The sequence below is a fragment of the Triturus cristatus genome, chromosome 5_2 (assembly GCF_964204655.1).
Source record: "Triturus cristatus chromosome 5_2, aTriCri1.1, whole genome shotgun sequence".
In the NCBI taxonomy this organism is placed as follows: Eukaryota; Metazoa; Chordata; class Amphibia; order Caudata; family Salamandridae; genus Triturus; species Triturus cristatus.
In genome coordinates, this window is record NC_140588.1 from 555022926 (window position 1) to 555049579 (window position 26654).

A 26654-nucleotide genomic window follows, 5' to 3' on the forward strand; every position below is an offset into this window, starting at 1 on the left:
TGTATGCATCTATACATACTTATGCGTTCATACGCATCAGTATAAAACATTGATATTAGGTTTTTTCTAGACCAAATTCTAAAAAATGAGTTAAACAGTGAATCTCATAATTGTAGTAGGTCCCACCGAGATTTGAACTCGGATCGCTGGATTCAGAGTCCAGAGTGCTAACCATTACACCATGGAACCCTCTCACACAAGAGTGACTTTTCCATTGAGACAAAAGAGAGCGCATCAGTGATGGCCTTCTCTTATATTGATACAAAGATATCTCATTTGAATGGTCATAGTGGATAGAGCATTAATGTGATTTGATTCTTTTCGCTATATTCTCTATAAAAGTGTTAAATATTCACATGTTTATCAGAATATAAAAGTTATATCACAATGTTCATCTTTGCCTGTAGCATAATTAAACAGTCTACATTTCCAGACTACTGAAGCAATGTCTCTGTCTCCTGCATGGGTGGCTCCATAGAGCAATGGTTGGCAATTTGGACTTTGCATCCAATGATCCGATTTGAGACCTTGGAGGGACTTTTTTTATTACTCTTGAGCTTTTCCATTTCTTCATCTTTGTTCATTGATAGCTCAAATCCAACACCAGTAGGTTGAAAGAGTCAATTATTGAATGCTTTCAAAATGTCCATCAGCTTGAACAAGTTACATCAATACAAACTTTACAATACTTTGACATCAAATTTCTTCACAAAGTAGTTAGCCATTATAAAATCATATCCTGATTTTCTCAAACGCATTTCAGACGGGTGATTCACAGCATCACTTTTTTAAGCTTTCCTGCTATTGATAAGGCGAAAATAGCAAATTTTGAATGAGAAGTTTTCTTCAATCAAACATAGAGGAACCCAAATGATGATCTCATTCAGCTAGTAAAAATGTTGTTTTATATTAGTATGGAAATCGTGAAAAGAAAATGTTTTTCATGCTGATTTACAACAGTTGCTCTCCAATCGTAAAATATAAGCTTTTGGTCGGAGGCATCACAGGTACTGATCAAATTCTCATTTTTGAACTTTATTCACAAATCATATGATATGCTTTGTATACATCAACTGTATTGTTGGATCAATACTGAGTAAAAAGTGACTATCTCAATTTCAGGACATATAAAAGAGAAAGAAGTAGAAACTCATGTTTCAAATGCTGAGAGGCAACAACTGTTCATGATTTTCACCTCCACTAATTATATTTATTTTTATAATCTATATGTTTATATTTTCCTATAAATATACAGAGACATATAGCTATATATACAGAGATACATATGTACAGGTTGATTTTTACATGTTTATAAGTAAATGTGATGTTGTTCCAAATAAAACTTCTAAGAACTGAATGGAAAAGAAAATTGTAAAGTTCAGATAAGTCCCACTGAAATTTGTACTCAGATCCCTGTTTTCAGAGTCCAGAGTGCTAACCATGACACCATCCACCCTCCCCTACCAGGGTGAGCTTTCCATTTTGACAGAAGAGATTTGCCTCAGGGGGCAACTTATCTTTTATTGAAAAATATTATCTCACATAAAAACCACTGTTCAACAGAGTTATAACGTTATTTGAGTCTTTTGGGCAACATCCTTCCCCAACATAGTTCAATATGCAAAAGTTTACCAGTATAGGAAAGCAATCCAATTCAGTTTCTCTTTGACAGTAGAATATTAAAAACTTTGACATTTCCACATTGCTGCAGCAGTTTGCACTCCTTTCACATGGGAGGTTCCATGGTGTAATGGTTAGCACTTTGGACTTTGAATCCAATGATCCGAGTTCAAATCTCGGTGGGACCATTTTATGACTCTTGACCAAATCATTTTCTTTCAAGTGTATTCATTAATATCACATATCTAATACCGGTAGGGTGAAAAATTAATTTATTGATTATACTCTAAAAGTTTACTAGATGTGAGCAAATAATAGAATTTTTACAATACCTGGAAACTAAATGGCTCAAAATAATGAGAGATTTTACAAACTCACTCTGGTTTCTCAAACTCATCACAGGGGCCTGATGCACGACATTACTTTTTAAAATCTTACTGTTTTTGATAAGGGGAACAAGGAACTTTTTAATTGCAAAGCATTCATTAAAACAAAACTTGAGGAGCCAAACTTTGTATTACGGTGACCGAAGATGTGCAGTTTGAATAATAATCTTGAAATTCAGACGTACAAAGATTTTACACACTGATTTTCAACAGTAATTCCACAACCAATAAAGTTGAATCTTTTGAAAGACATGTCAAAGGTGTGAATCTGAAATTCACTTTCAAAGAAATTCACAATGAAATGCACTGTGTAAGTCCAGCATGTTGTCAGCTAAGAAATCAGCAAAAATGAACTATCTCATTACTGGCCATATAGATGAGAAAGGAAAATAAACTCATGTTTACAATGTGGATGTGAAAGAACAGTTTCTAGGTTCAGCTTCAATATTTATGTTTATGAATAATTGATATGTTCATATTGTCTAACAGCTATCTAGACGGATAAAGCTATGTATGCATCTATACATACTTATGCGTTCATACGCATCAGTATAAAACATTGATATTAGGTTTTTTCTAGACCAAATTCTAAAAAATGAGTTAAACAGTGAATCTCATAATTGTAGTAGGTCCCACCGAGATTTGAACTCGGATCGCTGGATTCAGAGTCCAGAGTGCTAACCATTACACCATGGAACCCTCTCACACAAGAGTGACTTTTCCATTGAGACAAAAGAGAGCGCATCAGTGATGGCCTTCTCTTATATTGATACAAAGATATCTCATTTGAATGGTCATAGTGGATAGAGCTTTAATGTGATTTGATTCTTTTCGCTATATTCTCTATAAAAGTGTTAAATATTCAAATGTTTATCAGAATATAAAAGTTATATCACAATGTTCATCTTTGCCTGTAGCATAATTAAACAGTCTACATTTCCAGACTACTGAAGCAATGTCTCTGTCTCCTGCATGGGTGGCTCCATAGAGCAATGGTTGGCAATTTGGACTTTGCATCCAATGATCCGATTTGAGACCTTGGAGGGACTTTTTTTATTACTCTTGAGCTTTTCCATTTCTTCATCTTTGTTCATTGATAGCTCAAATCCAACACCAGTAGGTTGAAAGAGTCAATTATTGAATGCTTTCAAAATGTCCATCAGCTTGAACAAGTTACATCAATACAAACTTTACAATACTTTGACATCAAATTTCTTCACAAAGTAGTTAGCCATTATAAAATCATATCCTGATTTTCTCAAACGCATTTCAGACGGGTAATTCACAGCATCACTTTTTTAAGCTTTCCTGCTATTGATAAGGCGAAAATAGCACATTTTGAATGAGAAGTTTTCTTCAATCAAACATAGAGGAACCCAAATGATGATCTCATTCAGCTAGTAAAAATGTTGTTTTATATTAGTATGGAAATCGTGAAAAGAAAATGTTTTTCATGCTGATTTACAACAGTTGATCTCCAATCGTAAAATATAAGCTTTTGGTCGGAGGCATCACAGGTACTGATCAAATTCTCATTTTTGAACTTTATTCAGAAATCATATGATATGCTTTGTATACATCAACTGTATTGTTGGATCAATAATGAGTAAAAAGTGACTATCTCAATTTCAGGACATATAAAAGAGAAAGAAGTAGAAACTCATGTTTCAAATGCTGAGAGGCAACAACTGTTCATGATTTTCACCTCCACTAATTATATTTATTTTTATAATCTATATGTTTATATTTTCCTATAAATATACAGAGACATATAGCTATATATACAGAGATACATATGTACAGGTTGATTTTTACATGTTTATAAGTAAATGTGATGTTGTTCCAAATAAAACTTCTAAGAACTGAATGGAAAAGAAAATTGTAAAGTTCAGATAAGTCCCACTGAAATTTGTACTCAGATCCCTGTTTTCAGAGTCCAGAGTGCTAACCATGACACCATCCACCCTCCCCTACCAGGGTGAGCTTTCCATTTTGACAGAAGAGATTTGCCTCAGGGGGCATCTTATCTTTTATTGAAAAATATTATCTCACATAAAAACCACTGTTCAACAGAGTTATAACGTTATTTGAGTCTTTTGGGCAACATCCTTCCCCAACATAGTTCAATATGCAAAAGTTTACCAGTATAGGAAAGCAATCCAATTCAGTTTCTCTTTGACAGTAGAATATTAAAAACTTTGACATTTCCACATTGCTGCAGCAGTTTGCACTCCTTTCACATGGGAGGTTCCATGGTGTAATGGTTAGCACTTTGGACTTTGAATCCAATGATCCGAGTTCAAATCTCGGTGGGACCATTTTATGACTCTTGACCAAATCATTTTCTTTCAAGTGTATTCATTAATATCACATATCTAATACCGGTAGGGTGAAAAATTAATTTATTGATTATACTCTAAAAGTTTACTAGATGTGAGCAAATAATAGAATTTTTACAATACCTGGAAACTAAATGGCTCAAAATAATGAGAGATTTTACAAACTCACTCTGGTTCCTCAAACTCATCACAGGGGCCTGATGCACGACATTACTTTTTAAAATCTTACTGTTATTGATAAGGGGAACAAGGAACTTTTTAATTGCAAAGCATTCATTAAAACAAAACTTGAGGAGCCAAACTTTGTATTACGGTGACCGAAGATGTGCAGTTTGAATAATAATCTTGAAATTCAGACGTACAAAGATTTTACACACTGATTTTCAACAGTAATTCCACAACCAATAAAGTTGAATCTTTTGAAAGACATGTCAAAGGTGTGAATCTGAAATTCACTTTCAAAGAAATTCACAATGAAATGCACTGTGTAAGTCCAGCATGTTGTCAGCTAAGAAATCAGCAAAAATGAACTATCTCATTACTGGCCATATAGATGAGAAAGGAAAATAAACTCATGTTTACAATGTGGATGTGAAAGAACAGTTTCTAGGTTCAGCTTCAATATTTATGTTTATGAATAATTGATATGTTCATATTGTCTAACAGCTATCTAGACGGATAAAGCTATGTATGCATCTATACATACTTATGCGTTCATACGCATCAGTATAAAACATTGATATTAGGTTTTTTCTAGACCAAATTCTAAAAAATGAGTTAAACAGTGAATCTCATAATTGTAGTAGGTCCCACCGAGATTTGAACTCGGATCGCTGGATTCAGAGTCCAGAGTGCTAACCATTACACCATGGAACCCTCTCACACAAGAGTGACTTTTCCATTGAGACAAAAGAGAGCGCATCAGTGATGGCCTTCTCTTATATTGATACAAAGATATCTCATTTGAATGGTCATAGTGGATAGAGCTTTAATGTGATTTGATTCTTTTCGCTATATTCTCTATAAAAGTGTTAAATATTCAAATGTTTATCAGAATATAAAAGTTATATCACAATGTTCATCTTTGCCTGTAGCATAATTAAACAGTCTACATTTCCAGACTACTGAAGCAATGTCTCTGTCTCCTGCATGGGTGGCTCCATAGAGCAATGGTTGGCAATTTGGACTTTGCATCCAATGATCCGATTTGAGACCTTGGAGGGACTTTTTTTATTACTCTTGAGCTTTTCCATTTCTTCATCTTTGTTCATTGATAGCTCAAATCCAACACCAGTAGGTTGAAAGAGTCAATTATTGAATGCTTTCAAAATGTCCATCAGCTTGAACAAGTTACATCAATACAAACTTTACAATACTTTGACATCAAATTTCTTCACAAAGTAGTTAGCCATTATAAAATCATATCCTGATTTTCTCAAACGCATTTCAGACGGGTGATTCACAGCATCACTTTTTTAAGCTTTCCTGCTATTGATAAGGCGAAAATAGCACATTTTGAATGAGAAGTTTTCTTCAATCAAACATAGAGGAACCCAAATGATGATCTCATTCAGCTAGTAAAAATGTTGTTTTATATTAGTATGGAAATCGTGAAAAGAAAATGTTTTTCATGCTGATTTACAACAGTTGCTCTCCAATCGTAAAATATAAGCTTTTGGTCGGAGGCATCACAGGTACTGATCAAATTCTCATTTTTGAACTTTATTCACAAATCATATGATATGCTTTGTATACATCAACTGTATTGTTGGATCAATACTGAGTAAAAAGTGACTATCTCAATTTCAGGACATATAAAAGAGAAAGAAGTAGAAACTCATGTTTCAAATGCTGAGAGGCAACAACTGTTCATGATTTTCACCTCCACTAATTATATTTATTTTTATAATCTATATGTTTATATTTTCCTATAAATATACAGAGACATATAGCTATATATACAGAGATACATATGTACAGGTTGATTTTTACATGTTTATAAGTAAATGTGATGTTGTTCCAAATAAAACTTCTAAGAACTGAATGGAAAAGAAAATTGTAAAGTTCAGATAAGTCCCACTGAAATTTGTACTCAGATCCCTGTTTTCAGAGTCCAGAGTGCTAACCATGACACCATCCACCCTCCCCTACCAGGGTGAGCTTTCCATTTTGACAGAAGAGATTTGCCTCAGGGGGCAACTTATCTTTTATTGAAAAATATTATCTCACATAAAAACCACTGTTCAACAGAGTTATAACGTTATTTGAGTCTTTTGGGCAACATCCTTCCCCAACATAGTTCAATATGCAAAAGTTTACCAGTATAGGAAAGCAATCCAATTCAGTTTCTCTTTGACAGTAGAATATTAAAAACTTTGACATTTCCACATTGCTGCAGCAGTTTGCACTCCTTTCACATGGGAGGTTCCATGGTGTAATGGTTAGCACTTTGGACTTTGAATCCAATGATCCGAGTTCAAATCTCGGTGGGACCATTTTATGACTCTTGACCAAATCATTTTCTTTCAAGTGTATTCATTAATATCACATATCTAATACCGGTAGGGTGAAAAATTAATTTATTGATTATACTCTAAAAGTTTACTAGATGTGAGCAAATATTAGAATTTTTACAATACCTGGAAACTAAATGGCTCAAAATAATGAGAGATTTTACAAACTCACTCTGGTTTCTCAAACTCATCACAGGGGCCTGATGCACGACATTACTTTTTAAAATCTTACTGTTTTTGATAAGGGGAACAAGGAACTTTTTAATTGCAAAGCATTCATTAAAACAAAACTTGAGGAGCCAAACTTTGTATTACGGTGACCGAAGATGTGCAGTTTGAATAATAATCTTGAAATTCAGACGTACAAAGATTTTACACACTGATTTTCAACAGTAATTCCACAACCAATAAAGTTGAATCTTTTGAAAGACATGTCAAAGGTGTGAATCTGAAATTCACTTTCAAAGAAATTCACAATGAAATGCACTGTGTAAGTCCAGCATGTTGTCAGCTAAGAAATCAGCAAAAATGAACTATCTCATTACTGGCCATATAGATGAGAAAGGAAAATAAACTCATGTTTACAATGTGGATGTGAAAGAACAGTTTCTAGGTTCAGCTTCAATATTTATGTTTATGAATAATTGATATGTTCATATTGTCTAACAGCTATCTAGACGGATAAAGCTATGTATGCATCTATACATACTTATGCGTTCATACGCATCAGTATAAAACATTGATATTAGGTTTTTTCTAGACCAAATTCTAAAAAATGAGTTAAACAGTGAATCTCATAATTGTAGTAGGTCCCACCGAGATTTGAACTCGGATCGCTGGATTCAGAGTCCAGAGTGCTAACCATTACACCATGGAACCCTCTCACACAAGAGTGACTTTTCCATTGAGACAAAAGAGAGCGCATCAGTGATGGCCTTCTCTTATATTGATACAAAGATATCTCATTTGAATGGTCATAGTGGATAGAGCATTAATGTGATTTGATTCTTTTCGCTATATTCTCTATAAAAGTGTTAAATATTCACATGTTTATCAGAATATAAAAGTTATATCACAATGTTCATCTTTGCCTGTAGCATAATTAAACAGTCTACATTTCCAGACTACTGAAGCAATGTCTCTGTCTCCTGCATGGGTGGCTCCATAGAGCAATGGTTGGCAATTTGGACTTTGCATCCAATGATCCGATTTGAGACCTTGGAGGGACTTTTTTTATTACTCTTGAGCTTTTCCATTTCTTCATCTTTGTTCATTGATAGCTCAAATCCAACACCAGTAGGTTGAAAGAGTCAATTATTGAATGCTTTCAAAATGTCCATCAGCTTGAACAAGTTACATCAATACAAACTTTACAATACTTTGACATCAAATTTCTTCACAAAGTAGTTAGCCATTATAAAATCATATCCTGATTTTCTCAAACGCATTTCAGACGGGTGATTCACAGCATCACTTTTTTAAGCTTTCCTGCTATTGATAAGGCGAAAATAGCAAATTTTGAATGAGAAGTTTTCTTCAATCAAACATAGAGGAACCCAAATGATGATCTCATTCAGCTAGTAAAAATGTTGTTTTATATTAGTATGGAAATCGTGAAAAGAAAATGTTTTTCATGCTGATTTACAACAGTTGCTCTCCAATCGTAAAATATAAGCTTTTGGTCGGAGGCATCACAGGTACTGATCAAATTCTCATTTTTGAACTTTATTCACAAATCATATGATATGCTTTGTATACATCAACTGTATTGTTGGATCAATACTGAGTAAAAAGTGACTATCTCAATTTCAGGACATATAAAAGAGAAAGAAGTAGAAACTCATGTTTCAAATGCTGAGAGGCAACAACTGTTCATGATTTTCACCTCCACTAATTATATTTATTTTTATAATCTATATGTTTATATTTTCCTATAAATATACAGAGACATATAGCTATATATACAGAGATACATATGTACAGGTTGATTTTTACATGTTTATAAGTAAATGTGATGTTGTTCCAAATAAAACTTCTAAGAACTGAATGGAAAAGAAAATTGTAAAGTTCAGATAAGTCCCACTGAAATTTGTACTCAGATCCCTGTTTTCAGAGTCCAGAGTGCTAACCATGACACCATCCACCCTCCCCTACCAGGGTGAGCTTTCCATTTTGACAGAAGAGATTTGCCTCAGGGGGCAACTTATCTTTTATTGAAAAATATTATCTCACATAAAAACCACTGTTCAACAGAGTTATAACGTTATTTGAGTCTTTTGGGCAACATCCTTCCCCAACATAGTTCAATATGCAAAAGTTTACCAGTATAGGAAAGCAATCCAATTCAGTTTCTCTTTGACAGTAGAATATTAAAAACTTTGACATTTCCACATTGCTGCAGCAGTTTGCACTCCTTTCACATGGGAGGTTCCATGGTGTAATGGTTAGCACTTTGGACTTTGAATCCAATGATCCGAGTTCAAATCTCGGTGGGACCATTTTATGACTCTTGACCAAATCATTTTCTTTCAAGTGTATTCATTAATATCACATATCTAATACCGGTAGGGTGAAAAATTAATTTATTGATTATACTCTAAAAGTTTACTAGATGTGAGCAAATAATAGAATTTTTACAATACCTGGAAACTAAATGGCTCAAAATAATGAGAGATTTTACAAACTCACTCTGGTTTCTCAAACTCATCACAGGGGCCTGATGCACGACATTACTTTTTAAAATCTTACTGTTTTTGATAAGGGGAACAAGGAACTTTTTAATTGCAAAGCATTCATTAAAACAAAACTTGAGGAGCCAAACTTTGTATTACGGTGACCGAAGATGTGCAGTTTGAATAATAATCTTGAAATTCAGACGTACAAAGATTTTACACACTGATTTTCAACAGTAATTCCACAACCAATAAAGTTGAATCTTTTGAAAGACATGTCAAAGGTGTGAATCTGAAATTCACTTTCAAAGAAATTCACAATGAAATGCACTGTGTAAGTCCAGCATGTTGTCAGCTAAGAAATCAGCAAAAATGAACTATCTCATTACTGGCCATATAGATGAGAAAGGAAAATAAACTCATGTTTACAATGTGGATGTGAAAGAACAGTTTCTAGGTTCAGCTTCAATATTTATGTTTATGAATAATTGATATGTTCATATTGTCTAACAGCTATCTAGACGGATAAAGCAATGTATGCATCTATACATACTTATGCGTTCATACGCATCAGTATAAAACATTGATATTAGGTTTTTTCTAGACCAAATTCTAAAAAATGAGTTAAACAGTGAATCTCATAATTGTAGTAGGTCCCACCGAGATTTGAACTCGGATCGCTGGATTCAGAGTCCAGAGTGCTAACCATTACACCATGGAACCCTCTCACACAAGAGTGACTTTTCCATTGAGACAAAAGAGAGCGCATCAGTGATGGCCTTCTCTTATATTGATACAAAGATATCTCATTTGAATGGTCATAGTGGATAGAGCTTTAATGTGATTTGATTCTTTTCGCTATATTCTCTATAAAAGTGTTAAATATTCAAATGTTTATCAGAATATAAAAGTTATATCACAATGTTCATCTTTGCCTGTAGCATAATTAAACAGTCTACATTTCCAGACTACTGAAGCAATGTCTCTGTCTCCTGCATGGGTGGCTCCATAGAGCAATGGTTGGCAATTTGGACTTTGCATCCAATGATCCGATTTGAGACCTTGGAGGGACTTTTTTTATTACTCTTGAGCTTTTCCATTTCTTCATCTTTGTTCATTGATAGCTCAAATCCAACACCAGTAGGTTGAAAGAGTCAATTATTGAATGCTTTCAAAATGTCCATCAGCTTGAACAAGTTACATCAATACAAACTTTACAATACTTTGACATCAAATTTCTTCACAAAGTAGTTAGCCATTATAAAATCATATCCTGATTTTCTCAAACGCATTTCAGACGGGTAATTCACAGCATCACTTTTTTAAGCTTTCCTGCTATTGATAAGGCGAAAATAGCACATTTTGAATGAGAAGTTTTCTTCAATCAAACATAGAGGAACCCAAATGATGATCTCATTCAGCTAGTAAAAATGTTGTTTTATATTAGTATGGAAATCGTGAAAAGAAAATGTTTTTCATGCTGATTTACAACAGTTGATCTCCAATCGTAAAATATAAGCTTTTGGTCGGAGGCATCACAGGTACTGATCAAATTCTCATTTTTGAACTTTATTCAGAAATCATATGATATGCTTTGTATACATCAACTGTATTGTTGGATCAATAATGAGTAAAAAGTGACTATCTCAATTTCAGGACATATAAAAGAGAAAGAAGTAGAAACTCATGTTTCAAATGCTGAGAGGCAACAACTGTTCATGATTTTCACCTCCACTAATTATATTTATTTTTATAATCTATATGTTTATATTTTCCTATAAATATACAGAGACATATAGCTATATATACAGAGATACATATGTACAGGTTGATTTTTACATGTTTATAAGTAAATGTGATGTTGTTCCAAATAAAACTTCTAAGAACTGAATGGAAAAGAAAATTGTAAAGTTCAGATAAGTCCCACTGAAATTTGTACTCAGATCCCTGTTTTCAGAGTCCAGAGTGCTAACCATGACACCATCCACCCTCCCCTACCAGGGTGAGCTTTCCATTTTGACAGAAGAGATTTGCCTCAGGGGGCATCTTATCTTTTATTGAAAAATATTATCTCACATAAAAACCACTGTTCAACAGAGTTATAACGTTATTTGAGTCTTTTGGGCAACATCCTTCCCCAACATAGTTCAATATGCAAAAGTTTACCAGTATAGGAAAGCAATCCAATTCAGTTTCTCTTTGACAGTAGAATATTAAAAACTTTGACATTTCCACATTGCTGCAGCAGTTTGCACTCCTTTCACATGGGAGGTTCCATGGTGTAATGGTTAGCACTTTGGACTTTGAATCCAATGATCCGAGTTCAAATCTCGGTGGGACCATTTTATGACTCTTGACCAAATCATTTTCTTTCAAGTGTATTCATTAATATCACATATCTAATACCGGTAGGGTGAAAAATTAATTTATTGATTATACTCTAAAAGTTTACTAGATGTGAGCAAATAATAGAATTTTTACAATACCTGGAAACTAAATGGCTCAAAATAATGAGAGATTTTACAAACTCACTCTGGTTTCTCAAACTCATCACAGGGGCCTGATGCACGACATTACTTTTTAAAATCTTACTGTTTTTGATAAGGGGAACAAGGAACTTTTTAATTGCAAAGCATTCATTAAAACAAAACTTGAGGAGCCAAACTTTGTATTACGGTGACCGAAGATGTGCAGTTTGAATAATAATCTTGAAATTCAGACGTACAAAGATTTTACACACTGATTTTCAACAGTAATTTAGGGGTGGGCGGAATTTGCGGAATTAACCTTCGCAAATTATCGCGAGAATGTTTAAAATTATCGCAAACAAGCAGAAATATCGCGAAGATGCGGAAGTTTTTTTCCGGCATGTTCGCGAGATTTTCTGCATGGTTGCGGGTCGCCAACTTACCCATGTGGTTGCTTGCGGGCGCGGCCATCTTGTTTTGAGTTGTTCTCGCGGTGCATGATCGCGAGAAGAAAGACGTGATCGCGCGACGCATGACGTCACTGCGGGCGCGAACTGTCGCGAGACAGCGCAAATGGCTAAAAACAATACAACATCTCATGGAGAACGCGACCGGATCAAGAAAACTTGTCGGCGAACGCAGGGATTCAGGTAAGGCGATCGCGTGCGCGCGAGAATGTATTATTTTATAGCGCGAGCAAGAAACAAATTATCGCCAAGCTGCGGAAACCGGAATTTTTGACATTTTCGCGCTCTCCGCGGAACGCAAAAATGTCAAATTATCGCAATTTCCGCGAACGGAACGAAATTTTTGCCCAGGCCTACAGTAATTCCACAACCAATAAAGTTGAATCTTTTGAAAGACATGTCAAAGGTGTGAATCTGAAATTCACTTTCAAAGAAATTCACAATGAAATGCACTGTGTAAGTCCAGCATGTTGTCAGCTAAGAAATCAGCAAAAATGAACTATCTCATTACTGGCCATATAGATGAGAAAGGAAAATAAACTCATGTTTACAATGTGGATGTGAAAGAACAGTTTCTAGGCTCAGCTTCAATATTTATGTTTATGAATAATTGATATGTTCATATTGTCTAACAGCTATCTAGACGGATAAAGCTATGTATGCATCTATACATACTTATGCGTTCATACGCATCAGTATAAAACATTAATATTAGGTTTTTTCTAGACCAAATTCTAAAAAATGAGTTAAACAGTGAATCTCATAATTGTAGTAGGTCCCACCGAGATTTGAACTCGGATCGCTGGATTCAGAGTCCAGAGTGCTAACCATTACACCATGGAACCCTCTCACACAAGAGTGACTTTTCCATTGAGACAAAAGAGAGCGCATCAGTGATGGCCTTCTCTTATATTGATACAAAGATATCTCATTTGAATGGTCATAGTGGATAGAGCTTTAATGTGATTTGATTCTTTTCGCTATATTCTCTATAAAAGTGTTAAATATTCAAATGTTTATCAGAATATAAAAGTTATATCACAATGTTCATCTTTGCCTGTAGCATAATTAAACAGTCTACATTTCCAGACTACTGAAGCAATGTCTCTGTCTCCTGCATGGGTGGCTCCATAGAGCAATGGTTGGCAATTTGGACTTTGCATCCAATGATCCGATTTGAGACCTTGGAGGGACTTTTTTTATTACTCTTGAGCTTTTCCATTTCTTCATCTTTGTTCATTGATAGCTCAAATCCAACACCAGTAGGTTGAAAGAGTCAATTATTGAATGCTTTCAAAATGTCCATCAGCTTGAACAAGTTACATCAATACAAACTTTACAATACTTTGACATCAAATTTCTTCACAAAGTAGTTAGCCATTATAAAATCATATCCTGATTTTCTCAAACGCATTTCAGACGGGTAATTCACAGCATCACTTTTTTAAGCTTTCCTGCTATTGATAAGGCGAAAATAGCACATTTTGAATGAGAAGTTTTCTTCAATCAAACATAGAGGAACCCAAATGATGATCTCATTCAGCTAGTAAAAATGTTGTTTTATATTAGTATGGAAATCGTGAAAAGAAAATGTTTTTCATGCTGATTTACAACAGTTGATCTCCAATCGTAAAATATAAGCTTTTGGTCGGAGGCATCACAGGTACTGATCAAATTCTCATTTTTGAACTTTATTCACAAATCATATGATATGCTTTGTATACATCAACTGTATTGTTGGATCAATAATGAGTAAAAAGTGACTATCTCAATTTCAGGACATATAAAAGAGAAAGAAGTAGAAACTCATGTTTCAAATGCTGAGAGGCAACAACTGTTCATGATTTTCACCTCCACTAATTATATTTATTTTTATAATCTATATGTTTATATTTTCCTATAAATATACAGAGACATATAGCTATATATACAGAGATACATATGTACAGGTTGATTTTTACATGTTTATAAGTAAATGTGATGTTGTTCCAAATAAAACTTCTAAGAACTGAATGGAAAAGAAAATTGTAAAGTTCAGATAAGTCCCACTGAAATTTGTACTCAGATCCCTGTTTTCAGAGTCCAGAGTGCTAACCATGACACCATCCACCCTCCCCTACCAGGGTGAGCTTTCCATTTTGACAGAAGAGATTTGCCTCAGGGGGCAACTTATCTTTCATTGAAAAATATTATCTCACATAAAAACCACTGTTCAACAGAGTTATAACGTTATTTGAGTCTTTTGGGCAACATCCTTCCCCAACATAGTTCAATATGCAAAAGTTTACCAGAATAGGAAAGCAATCCAATTCAGTTTCTCTTTGATAGTAGAATATTAAAAACTTTGACATTTCCACATTGCTGCAGCAGTTTGCACTCCTTTCACATGGGAGGTTCCATGGTGTAATGGTTAGCACTTTGGACTTTGAATCCAATGATCAGAGTTCAAATCTCGGTGGGACCATTTTATGACTCTTGACCAAATCATTTTCTTTCAAGTGTATTCATTAATATCACATATCTAATACCGGTAGGGTGAAAAATTAATTTATTGATTATACTCTAAAAGTTTACTAGATGTGAGCAAATAATAGAATTTTTACAATACCTGGAAACTAAATGGCTCAAAATAATGAGAGATTTTACAAACTCACTCTGGTTCCTCAAACTCATCACAGGGGCCTGATGCACGACATTACTTTTTAAAATCTTACTGTTTTTGATAAGGGGAACAAGGAACTTTTTAATTGCAAAGCATTCATTAAAACAAAACTTGAGGAGCCAAACTTTGTATTACGGTGACCGAAGATGTGCAGTTTGAATAATAATCTTGAAATTCAGACGTACAAAGATTTTACACACTGATTTTCAACAGTAATTCCACAACCAATAAAGTTGAATCTTTTGAAAGACATGTCAAAGGTGTGAATCTGAAATTCACTTTCAAAGAAATTCACAATGAAATGCACTGTGTAAGTCCAGCATGTTGTCAGCTAAGAAATCAGCAAAAATGAACTATCTCATTACTGGCCATATAGATGAGAAAGGAAAATAAACTCATGTTTACAATGTGGATGTGAAAGAACAGTTTCTAGGCTCAGCTTCAATATTTATGTTTATGAATAATTGATATGTTCATATTGTCTAACAGCTATCTAGACGGATAAAGCTATGTATGCATCTATACATACTTATGCGTTCATACGCATCAGTATAAAACATTGATATTAGGTTTTTTCTAGACCAAATTCTAAAAAATGAGTTAAACAGTGAATCTCATAATTGTAGTAGGTCCCACCGAGATTTGAACTCGGATCGCTGGATTCAGAGTCCAGAGTGCTAACCATTACACCATGGAACCCTCTCACACAAGAGTGACTTTTCCATTGAGACAAAAGAGAGCGCATCAGTGATGGCCTTCTCTTATATTGATACAAAGATATCTCATTTGAATGGTCATAGTGGATAGAGCTTTAATGTGATTTGATTCTTTTCGCTATATTCTCTATAAAAGTGTTAAATATTCAAATGTTTATCAGAATATAAAAGTTATATCACAATGTTCATCTTTGCCTGTAGCATAATTAAACAGTCTACATTTCCAGACTACTGAAGCAATGTCTCTGTCTCCTGCATGGGTGGCTCCATAGAGCAATGGTTGGCAATTTGGACTTTGCATCCAATGATCCGATTTGAGACCTTGGAGGGACTTTTTTTATTACTCTTGAGCTTTTCCATTTCTTCATCTTTGTTCATTGATAGCTCAAATCCAACACCAGTAGGTTGAAAGAGTCAATTATTGAATGCTTTCAAAATGTCCATCAGCTTGAACAAGTTACATCAATACAAACTTTACAATACTTTGACATCAAATTTCTTCACAAAGTAGTTAGCCATTATAAAATCATATCCTGATTTTCTCAAACGCATTTCAGACGGGTAATTCACAGCATCACTTTTTTAAGCTTTCCTGCTATTGATAAGGCGAAAATAGCACATTTTGAATGAGAAGTTTTCTTCAATCAAACATAGAGGAACCCAAATGATGATCTCATTCAGCTAGTAAAAATGTTGTTTTATATTAGTATGGAAATCGTGAAAAGAAAATGTTTTTCATGCTGATTTACAACAGTTGATCTCCAATCGTAAAATATAAGCTTTTGGTCGGAGGCATCACAGGTACTGATCAAATTCTCATTTTTGAACTTTATTCAGAAATCATATGATATGCTTTGTATACATCAACTGTATTGTTGGATCAATAATGAGTAAAAAGTGACTATCTCAATTTCAGGACATATAAAAGAGAAAGAAGTAGAAACTCATGTTTCAAATGCTGAGAGGCAACAACTGTTCATGATTTTCACCTCCACTAATTATATTTATTTTTATAATCTATATGTTTATATTTTCCTATAAATATACAGAGACATATAGCTATATATACAGAGATACATATGTACAGGTTGATTTTTACATGTTTATAAGTAAATGTGATGTTGTTCCAAATAAAACTTCTAAGAACTGAATGGAAAAGAAAATTGTAAAGTTCAGATAAGTCCCACTGAAATTTGTACTCAGATCCCTGTTTTCAGAGTCCAGAGTGCTAACCATGACACCATCCACCCTCCCCTACCAGGGTGAGCTTTCCATTTTGACAGAAGAGATTTGCCTCAGGGGGCATCTTATCTTTTATTGAAAAATATTATCTCACATAAAAACCACTGTTCAACAGAGTTATAACGTTATTTGAGTCTTTTGGGCAACATCCTTCCCCAACATAGTTCAATATGCAAAAGTTTACCAGTATAGGAAAGCAATCCAATTCAGTTTCTCTTTGACAGTAGAATATTAAAAACTTTGACATTTCCACATTGCTGCAGCAGTTTGCACTCCTTTCACATGGGAGGTTCCATGGTGTAATGGTTAGCACTTTGGACTTTGAATCCAATGATCCGAGTTCAAATCTCGGTGGGACCATTTTATGACTCTTGACCAAATCATTTTCTTTCAAGTGTATTCATTAATATCACATATCTAATACCGGTAGGGTGAAAAATTAATTTATTGATTATACTCTAAAAGTTTACTAGATGTGAGCAAATAATAGAATTTTTACAATACCTGGAAACTAAATGGCTCAAAATAATGAGAGATTTTACAAACTCACTCTGGTTTCTCAAACTCATCACAGGGGCCTGATGCACGACATTACTTTTTAAAATCTTACTGTTTTTGATAAGGGGAACAAGGAACTTTTTAATTGCAAAGCATTCATTAAAACAAAACTTGAGGAGCCAAACTTTGTATTACGGTGACCGAAGATGTGCAGTTTGAATAATAATCTTGAAATTCAGACGTACAAAGATTTTACACACTGATTTTCAACAGTAATTTAGGGGTGGGCGGAATTTGCGGAATTAACCTTCGCAAATTATCGCGAGAATGTTTAAAATGATCGCAAACAAGCAGAAATATCGCGAAGATGCGGAAGTTTTTTTCCGGCATGTTCGCGAGATTTTCTGCATGGTTGCGGGTCGCCAACTTACCCATGTGGTTGCTTGCGGGCGCGGCCATCTTGTTTTGAGTTGTTCTCGCGGTGCATGATCGCGAGAAGAAAGACGTGATCGCGCGACGCATGACGTCACTGCGGGCGCGAACTGTCGCGAGACAGCGCAAATGGCTAAAAACAATACAACATCTCATGGAGAACGCGACCGGATCAAGAAAACTTGTCGGCGAACGCAGGGATTCAGGTAAGGCGATCGCGTGCGCGCGAGAATGTATTATTTTATAGCGCGAGCAAGAAACAAATTATCGCCAAGCTGCGGAAACCGGAATTTTTGACATTTTCGCGCTCTCCGCGGAACGCAAAAATGTCAAATTATCGCAATTTCCGCGAACGGAACGAAATTTTTGCCCAGGCCTACAGTAATTCCACAACCAATAAAGTTGAATCTTTTGAAAGACATGTCAAAGGTGTGAATCTGAAATTCACTTTCAAAGAAATTCACAATGAAATGCACTGTGTAAGTCCAGCATGTTGTCAGCTAAGAAATCAGCAAAAATGAACTATCTCATTACTGGCCATATAGATGAGAAAGGAAAATAAACTCATGTTTACAATGTGGATGTGAAAGAACAGTTTCTAGGCTCAGCTTCAATATTTATGTTTATGAATAATTGATATGTTCATATTGTCTAACAGCTATCTAGACGGATAAAGCTATGTATGCATCTATACATACTTATGCGTTCATACGCATCAGTATAAAACATTAATATTAGGTTTTTTCTAGACCAAATTCTAAAAAATGAGTTAAACAGTGAATCTCATAATTGTAGTAGGTCCCACCGAGATTTGAACTCGGATCGCTGGATTCAGAGTCCAGAGTGCTAACCATTACACCATGGAACCCTCTCACACAAGAGTGACTTTTCCATTGAGACAAAAGAGAGCGCATCAGTGATGGCCTTCTCTTATATTGATACAAAGATATCTCATTTGAATGGTCATAGTGGATAGAGCTTTAATGTGATTTGATTCTTTTCGCTATATTCTCTATAAAAGTGTTAAATATTCAAATGTTTATCAGAATATAAAAGTTATATCACAATGTTCATCTTTGCCTGTAGCATAATTAAACAGTCTACATTTCCAGACTACTGAAGCAATGTCTCTGTCTCCTGCATGGGTGGCTCCATAGAGCAATGGTTGGCAATTTGGACTTTGCATCCAATGATCCGATTTGAGACCTTGGAGGGACTTTTTTTATTACTCTTGAGCTTTTCCATTTCTTCATCTTTGTTCATTGATAGCTCAAATCCAACACCAGTAGGTTGAAAGAGTCAATTATTGAATGCTTTCAAAATGTCCATCAGCTTGAACAAGTTACATCAATACAAACTTTACAATACTTTGACATCAAATTTCTTCACAAAGTAGTTAGCCATTATAAAATCATATCCTGATTTTCTCAAACGCATTTCAGACGGGTAATTCACAGCATCACTTTTTTAAGCTTTCCTGCTATTGATAAGGCGAAAATAGCACATTTTGAATGAGAAGTTTTCTTCAATCAAACATAGAGGAACCCAAATGATGATCTCATTCAGCTAGTAAAAATGTTGTTTTATATTAGTATGGAAATCGTGAAAAGAAAATGTTTTTCATGCTGATTTACAACAGTTGATCTCCAATCGTAAAATATAAGCTTTTGGTCGGAGGCATCACAGGTACTGATCAAATTCTCATTTTTGAACTTTATTCACAAATCATATGATATGCTTTGTATACATCAACTGTATTGTTGGATCAATAATGAGTAAAAAGTGACTATCTCAATTTCAGGACATATAAAAGAGAAAGAAGTAGAAACTCATGTTTCAAATGCTGAGAGGCAACAACTGTTCATGATTTTCACCTCCACTAATTATATTTATTTTTATAATCTATATGTTTATATTTTCCTATAAATATACAGAGACATATAGCTATATATACAGAGATACATATGTACAGGTTGATTTTTACATGTTTATAAGTAAATGTGATGTTGTTCCAAATAAAACTTCTAAGAACTGAATGGAAAAGAAAATTGTAAAGTTCAGATAAGTCCCACTGAAATTTGTACTCAGATCCCTGTTTTCAGAGTCCAGAGTGCTAACCATGACACCATCCACCCTCCCCTACCAGGGTGAGCTTTCCATTTTGACAGAAGAGATTTGCCTCAGGGGGCAACTTATCTTTCATTGAAAAATATTATCTCACATAAAAACCACTGTTCAACAGAGTTATAACGTTATTTGAGTCTTTTGGGCAACATCCTTCCCCAACATAGTTCAATATGCAAAAGTTTACCAGAATAGGAAAGCAATCCAATTCAGTTTCTCTTTGATAGTAGAATATTAAAAACTTTGACATTTCCACATTGCTGCAGCAGTTTGCACTCCTTTCACATGGGAGGTTCCATGGTGTAATGGTTAGCACTTTGGACTTTGAATCCAATGATCAGAGTTCAAATCTCGGTGGGACCATTTTATGACTCTTGACCAAATCATTTTCTTTCAAGTGTATTCATTAATATCACATATCTAATACCGGTAGGGTGAAAAATTAATTTATTGATTATACTCTAAAAGTTTACTAGATGTGAGCAAATAATAGAATTTTTACAATACCTGGAAACTAAATGGCTCAAAATAATGAGAGATTTTACAAACTCACTCTGGTTCCTCAAACTCATCACAGGGGCCTGATGCACGACATTACTTTTTAAAATCTTACTGTTTTTGATAAGGGGAACAAGGAACTTTTTAATTGCAAAGCATTCATTAAAACAAAACTTGAGGAGCCAAACTTTGTATTACGGTGACCGAAGATGTGCAGTTTGAATAATAATCTTGAAATTCAGACGTACAAAGATTTTACACACTGATTTTCAACAGTAATTCCACAACCAATAAAGTTGAATCTTTTGAAAGACATGTCAAAGGTGTGAATCTGAAATTCACTTTCAAAGAAATTCACAATGAAATGCACTGTGTAAGTCCAGCATGTTGTCAGCTAAGAAATCAGCAAAAATGAACTATCTCATTACTGGCCATATAGATGAGAAAGGAAAATAAACTCATGTTTACAATGTGGATGTGAAAGAACAGTTTCTAGGCTCAGCTTCAATATTTATGTTTATGAATAATTGATATGTTCATATTGTCTAACAGCTATCTAGACGGATAAAGCTATGTATGCATCTATACATACTTATGCGTTCATACGCATCAGTATAAAACATTGATATTAGGTTTTTTCTAGACCAAATTCTAAAAAATGAGTTAAACAGTGAATCTCATAATTGTAGTAGGTCCCACCGAGATTTGAACTCGGATCGCTGGATTCAGAGTCCAGAGTGCTAACCATTACACCATGGAACCCTCTCACACAAGAGTGACTTTTCCATTGAGACAAAAGAGAGCGCATCAGTGATGGCCTTCTCTTATATTGATACAAAGATATCTCATTTGAATGGTCATAGTGGATAGAGCTTTAATGTGATTTGATTCTTTTCGCTATATTCTCTATAAAAGTGTTAAATATTCAAATGTTTATCAGAATATAAAAGTTATATCACAATGTTCATCTTTGCCTGTAGCATAATTAAACAGTCTACATTTCCAGACTACTGAAGCAATGTCTCTGTCTCCTGCATGGGTGGCTCCATAGAGCAATGGTTGGCAATTTGGACTTTGCATCCAATGATCCGATTTGAGACCTTGGAGGGACTTTTTTTATTACTCTTGAGCTTTTCCATTTCTTCATCTTTGTTCATTGATAGCTCAAATCCAACACCAGTAGGTTGAAAGAGTCAATTATTGAATGCTTTCAAAATGTCCATCAGCTTGAACAAGTTACATCAATACAAACTTTACAATACTTTGACATCAAATTTCTTCACAAAGTAGTTAGCCATTATAAAATCATATCCTGATTTTCTCAAACGCATTTCAGACGGGTAATTCACAGCATCACTTTTTTAAGCTTTCCTGCTATTGATAAGGCGAAAATAGCACATTTTGAATGAGAAGTTTTCTTCAATCAAACATAGAGGAACCCAAATGATGATCTCATTCAGCTAGTAAAAATGTTGTTTTATATTAGTATGGAAATCGTGAAAAGAAAATGTTTTTCATGCTGATTTACAACAGTTGATCTCCAATCGTAAAATATAAGCTTTTGGTCGGAGGCATCACAGGTACTGATCAAATTCTCATTTTTGAACTTTATTCAGAAATCATATGATATGCTTTGTATACATCAACTGTATTGTTGGATCAATAATGAGTAAAAAGTGACTATCTCAATTTCAGGACATATAAAAGAGAAAGAAGTAGAAACTCATGTTTCAAATGCTGAGAGGCAACAACTGTTCATGATTTTCACCTCCACTAATTATATTTATTTTTATAATCTATATGTTTATATTTTCCTATAAATATACAGAGACATATAGCTATATATACAGAGATACATATGTACAGGTTGATTTTTACATGTTTATAAGTAAATGTGATGTTGTTCCAAATAAAACTTCTAAGAACTGAATGGAAAAGAAAATTGTAAAGTTCAGATAAGTCCCACTGAAATTTGTACTCAGATCCCTGTTTTCAGAGTCCAGAGTGCTAACCATGACACCATCCACCCTCCCCTACCAGGGTGAGCTTTCCATTTTGACAGAAGAGATTTGCCTCAGGGGGCATCTTATCTTTTATTGAAAAATATTATCTCACATAAAAACCACTGTTCAACAGAGTTATAACGTTATTTGAGTCTTTTGGGCAACATCCTTCCCCAACATAGTTCAATATGCAAAAGTTTACCAGTATAGGAAAGCAATCCAATTCAGTTTCTCTTTGACAGTAGAATATTAAAAACTTTGACATTTCCACATTGCTGCAGCAGTTTGCACTCCTTTCACATGGGAGGTTCCATGGTGTAATGGTTAGCACTTTGGACTTTGAATCCAATGATCCGAGTTCAAATCTCGGTGGGACCATTTTATGACTCTTGACCAAATCATTTTCTTTCAAGTGTATTCATTAATATCACATATCTAATACCGGTAGGGTGAAAAATTAATTTATTGATTATACTCTAAAAGTTTACTAGATGTGAGCAAATAATAGAATTTTTACAATACCTGGAAACTAAATGGCTCAAAATAATGAGAGATTTTACAAACTCACTCTGGTTTCTCAAACTCATCACAGGGGCCTGATGCACGACATTACTTTTTAAAATCTTACTGTTTTTGATAAGGGGAACAAGGAACTTTTTAATTGCAAAGCATTCATTAAAACAAAACTTGAGGAGCCAAACTTTGTATTACGGTGACCGAAGATGTGCAGTTTGAATAATAATCTTGAAATTCAGACGTACAAAGATTTTACACACTGATTTTCAACAGTAATTTAGGGGTGGGCGGAATTTGCGGAATTAACCTTCGCAAATTATCGCGAGAATGTTTAAAATGATCGCAAACAAGCAGAAATATCGCGAAGATGCGGAAGTTTTTTTCCGGCATGTTCGCGAGATTTTCTGCATGGTTGCGGGTCGCCAACTTACCCATGTGGTTGCTTGCGGGCGCGGCCATCTTGTTTTGAGTTGTTCTCGCGGTGCATGATCGCGAGAAGAAAGACGTGATCGCGCGACGCATGACGTCACTGCGGGCGCGAACTGTCGCGAGACAGCGCAAATGGCTAAAAACAATACAACATCTCATGGAGAACGCGACCGGATCAAGAAAACTTGTCGGCGAACGCAGGGATTCAGGTAAGGCGATCGCGTGCGCGCGAGAATGTATTATTTTATAGCGCGAGCAAGAAACAAATTATCGCCAAGCTGCGGAAACCGGAATTTTTGACATTTTCGCGCTCTCCGCGGAACGCAAAAATGTCAAATTATCGCAATTTCCGCGAACGGAACGAAATTTTTGCCCAGGCCTACAGTAATTCCACAACCAATAAAGTTGAATCTTTTGAAAGACATGTCAAAGGTGTGAATCTGAAATTCACTTTCAAAGAAATTCACAATGAAATGCACTGTGTAAGTCCAGCATGTTGTCAGCTAAGAAATCAGCAAAAATGAACTATCTCATTACTGGCCATATAGATGAGAAAGGAAAATAAACTCATGTTTACAATGTGGATGTGAAAGAACAGTTTCTAGGCTCAGCTTCAATATTTATGTTTATGAATAATTGATATGTTCATATTGTCTAACAGCTATCTAGACGGATAAAGCTATGTATGCATCTATACATACTTATGCGTTCATACGCATCAGTATAAAACATTGATATTAGGTTTTTTCTAGACCAAATTCTAAAAAATGAGTTAAACAGTGAATCTCATAATTGTAGTAGGTCCCACCGAGATTTGAACTCGGATCGCTGGATTCAGAGTCCAGAGTGCTAACCATTACACCATGGAACCCTCTCACACAAGAGTGACTTTTCCATTGAGACAAAAGAGAGCGCATCAGTGATGGCCTTCTCTTATATTGATACAAAGATATCTCATTTGAATGGTCATAGTGGATAGAGCTTTAATGTGATTTGATTCTTTTCGCTATATTCTCTATAAAAGTGTTAAATATTCAAATGTTTATCAGAATATAAAAGTTATATCACAATGTTCATCTTTGCCTGTAGCATAATTAAACAGTCTACATTTCCAGACTACTGAAGCAATGTCTCTGTCTCCTGCATGGGTGGCTCCATAGAGCAATGGTTGGCAATTTGGACTTTGCATCCAATGATCCGATTTGAGACCTTGGAGGGACTTTTTTTATTACTCTTGAGCTTTTCCATTTCTTCATCTTTGTTCATTGATAGCTCAAATCCAACACCAGTAGGTTGAAAGAGTCAATTATTGAATGCTTTCAAAATGTCCATCAGCTTGAACAAGTTACATCAATACAAACTTTACAATACTTTGACATCAAATTTCTTCACAAAGTAGTTAGCCATTATAAAATCATATCCTGATTTTCTCAAACGCATTTCAGACGGGTAATTCACAGCATCACTTTTTTAAGCTTTCCTGCTATTGATAAGGCGAAAATAGCACATTTTGAATGAGAAGTTTTCTTCAATCAAACATAGAGGAACCCAAATGATGATCTCATTCAGCTAGTAAAAATGTTGTTTTATATTAGTATGGAAATCGTGAAAAGAAAATGTTTTTCATGCTGATTTACAACAGTTGATCTCCAATCGTAAAATATAAGCTTTTGGTCGGAGGCATCACAGGTACTGATCAAATTCTCATTTTTGAACTTTATTCACAAATCATATGATATGCTTTGTATACATCAACTGTATTGTTGGATCAATAATGAGTAAAAAGTGACTATCTCAATTTCAGGACATATAAAAGAGAAAGAAGTAGAAACTCATGTTTCAAATGCTGAGAGGCAACAACTGTTCATGATTTTCACCTCCACTAATTATATTTATTTTTATAATCTATATGTTTATATTTTCCTATAAATATACAGAGACATATAGCTATATATACAGAGATACATATGTACAGGTTGATTTTTACATGTTTATAAGTAAATGTGATGTTGTTCCAAATAAAACTTCTAAGAACTGAATGGAAAAGAAAATTGTAAAGTTCAGATAAGTCCCACTGAAATTTGTACTCAGATCCCTGTTTTCAGAGTCCAGAGTGCTAACCATGACACCATCCACCCTCCCCTACCAGGGTGAGCTTTCCATTTTGACAGAAGAGATTTGCCTCAGGGGGCAACTTATCTTTCATTGAAAAATATTATCTCACATAAAAACCACTGTTCAACAGAGTTATAACGTTATTTGAGTCTTTTGGGCAACATCCTTCCCCAACATAGTTCAATATGCAAAAGTTTACCAGAATAGGAAAGCAATCCAATTCAGTTTCTCTTTGATAGTAGAATATTAAAAACTTTGACATTTCCACATTGCTGCAGCAGTTTGCACTCCTTTCACATGGGAGGTTCCATGGTGTAATGGTTAGCACTTTGGACTTTGAATCCAATGATCAGAGTTCAAATCTCGGTGGGACCATTTTATGACTCTTGACCAAATCATTTTCTTTCAAGTGTATTCATTAATATCACATATCTAATACCGGTAGGGTGAAAAATTAATTTATTGATTATACTCTAAAAGTTTACTAGATGTGAGCAAATAATAGAATTTTTACAATACCTGGAAACTAAATGGCTCAAAATAATGAGAGATTTTACAAACTCACTCTGGTTCCTCAAACTCATCACAGGGGCCTGATGCACGACATTACTTTTTAAAATCTTACTGTTTTTGATAAGGGGAACAAGGAACTTTTTAATTGCAAAGCATTCATTAAAACAAAACTTGAGGAGCCAAACTTTGTATTACGGTGACCGAAGATGTGCAGTTTGAATAATAATCTTGAAATTCAGACGTACAAAGATTTTACACACTGATTTTCAACAGTAATTCCACAACCAATAAAGTTGAATCTTTTGAAAGACATGTCAAAGGTGTGAATCTGAAATTCACTTTCAAAGAAATTCACAATGAAATGCACTGTGTAAGTCCAGCATGTTGTCAGCTAAGAAATCAGCAAAAATGAACTATCTCATTACTGGCCATATAGATGAG

The 26654-nt window shown here is 34.6% G+C and overlaps 17 non-coding genes across 17 annotated transcripts; 7 read left to right on the forward strand and 10 right to left on the reverse strand.

The window, feature by feature from the left end:
- Nucleotides 1–117: 117 nt before the first annotated feature.
- TRNAQ-CUG (transfer RNA glutamine (anticodon CUG)) lies at nt 118–189 on the reverse strand. The gene has a single exon. It is a non-coding gene; the product is annotated as a tRNA-Gln (tRNA).
- Nucleotides 190–1736: 1547 nt separating this feature from the next.
- TRNAQ-UUG (transfer RNA glutamine (anticodon UUG)) lies at nt 1737–1808 on the forward strand. The gene has a single exon. It is a non-coding gene; the product is annotated as a tRNA-Gln (tRNA).
- An 825-nt stretch (nt 1809–2633) lies between these two features.
- TRNAQ-CUG (transfer RNA glutamine (anticodon CUG)) lies at nt 2634–2705 on the reverse strand. The gene has a single exon. It is a non-coding gene; the product is annotated as a tRNA-Gln (tRNA).
- Nucleotides 2706–4252: 1547 nt separating this feature from the next.
- TRNAQ-UUG (transfer RNA glutamine (anticodon UUG)) lies at nt 4253–4324 on the forward strand. The gene has a single exon. It is a non-coding gene; the product is annotated as a tRNA-Gln (tRNA).
- An 825-nt stretch (nt 4325–5149) lies between these two features.
- On the reverse strand, nt 5150–5221 carry TRNAQ-CUG (transfer RNA glutamine (anticodon CUG)). The gene has a single exon. It is a non-coding gene; the product is annotated as a tRNA-Gln (tRNA).
- A 1547-nt stretch (nt 5222–6768) lies between these two features.
- Nucleotides 6769–6840, forward strand: TRNAQ-UUG (transfer RNA glutamine (anticodon UUG)). Its single transcript has one exon. It is a non-coding gene; the product is annotated as a tRNA-Gln (tRNA).
- Nucleotides 6841–7665: 825 nt separating this feature from the next.
- Nucleotides 7666–7737, reverse strand: TRNAQ-CUG (transfer RNA glutamine (anticodon CUG)). Its single transcript has one exon. It is a non-coding gene; the product is annotated as a tRNA-Gln (tRNA).
- Nucleotides 7738–9284: 1547 nt separating this feature from the next.
- Nucleotides 9285–9356, forward strand: TRNAQ-UUG (transfer RNA glutamine (anticodon UUG)). Its single transcript has one exon. It is a non-coding gene; the product is annotated as a tRNA-Gln (tRNA).
- An 825-nt stretch (nt 9357–10181) lies between these two features.
- On the reverse strand, nt 10182–10253 carry TRNAQ-CUG (transfer RNA glutamine (anticodon CUG)). The gene has a single exon. It is a non-coding gene; the product is annotated as a tRNA-Gln (tRNA).
- A 1547-nt stretch (nt 10254–11800) lies between these two features.
- TRNAQ-UUG (transfer RNA glutamine (anticodon UUG)) lies at nt 11801–11872 on the forward strand. Its single transcript has one exon. It is a non-coding gene; the product is annotated as a tRNA-Gln (tRNA).
- Nucleotides 11873–13238: 1366 nt separating this feature from the next.
- On the reverse strand, nt 13239–13310 carry TRNAQ-CUG (transfer RNA glutamine (anticodon CUG)). Its single transcript has one exon. It is a non-coding gene; the product is annotated as a tRNA-Gln (tRNA).
- A 2444-nt stretch (nt 13311–15754) lies between these two features.
- On the reverse strand, nt 15755–15826 carry TRNAQ-CUG (transfer RNA glutamine (anticodon CUG)). Its single transcript has one exon. It is a non-coding gene; the product is annotated as a tRNA-Gln (tRNA).
- Nucleotides 15827–17373: 1547 nt separating this feature from the next.
- TRNAQ-UUG (transfer RNA glutamine (anticodon UUG)) lies at nt 17374–17445 on the forward strand. The gene has a single exon. It is a non-coding gene; the product is annotated as a tRNA-Gln (tRNA).
- Nucleotides 17446–18811: 1366 nt separating this feature from the next.
- TRNAQ-CUG (transfer RNA glutamine (anticodon CUG)) lies at nt 18812–18883 on the reverse strand. Its single transcript has one exon. It is a non-coding gene; the product is annotated as a tRNA-Gln (tRNA).
- A 2444-nt stretch (nt 18884–21327) lies between these two features.
- Nucleotides 21328–21399, reverse strand: TRNAQ-CUG (transfer RNA glutamine (anticodon CUG)). The gene has a single exon. It is a non-coding gene; the product is annotated as a tRNA-Gln (tRNA).
- Nucleotides 21400–22946: 1547 nt separating this feature from the next.
- TRNAQ-UUG (transfer RNA glutamine (anticodon UUG)) lies at nt 22947–23018 on the forward strand. Its single transcript has one exon. It is a non-coding gene; the product is annotated as a tRNA-Gln (tRNA).
- Nucleotides 23019–24384: 1366 nt separating this feature from the next.
- TRNAQ-CUG (transfer RNA glutamine (anticodon CUG)) lies at nt 24385–24456 on the reverse strand. The gene has a single exon. It is a non-coding gene; the product is annotated as a tRNA-Gln (tRNA).
- Between the last annotated feature and the right edge of the window lie 2198 nt (nt 24457–26654).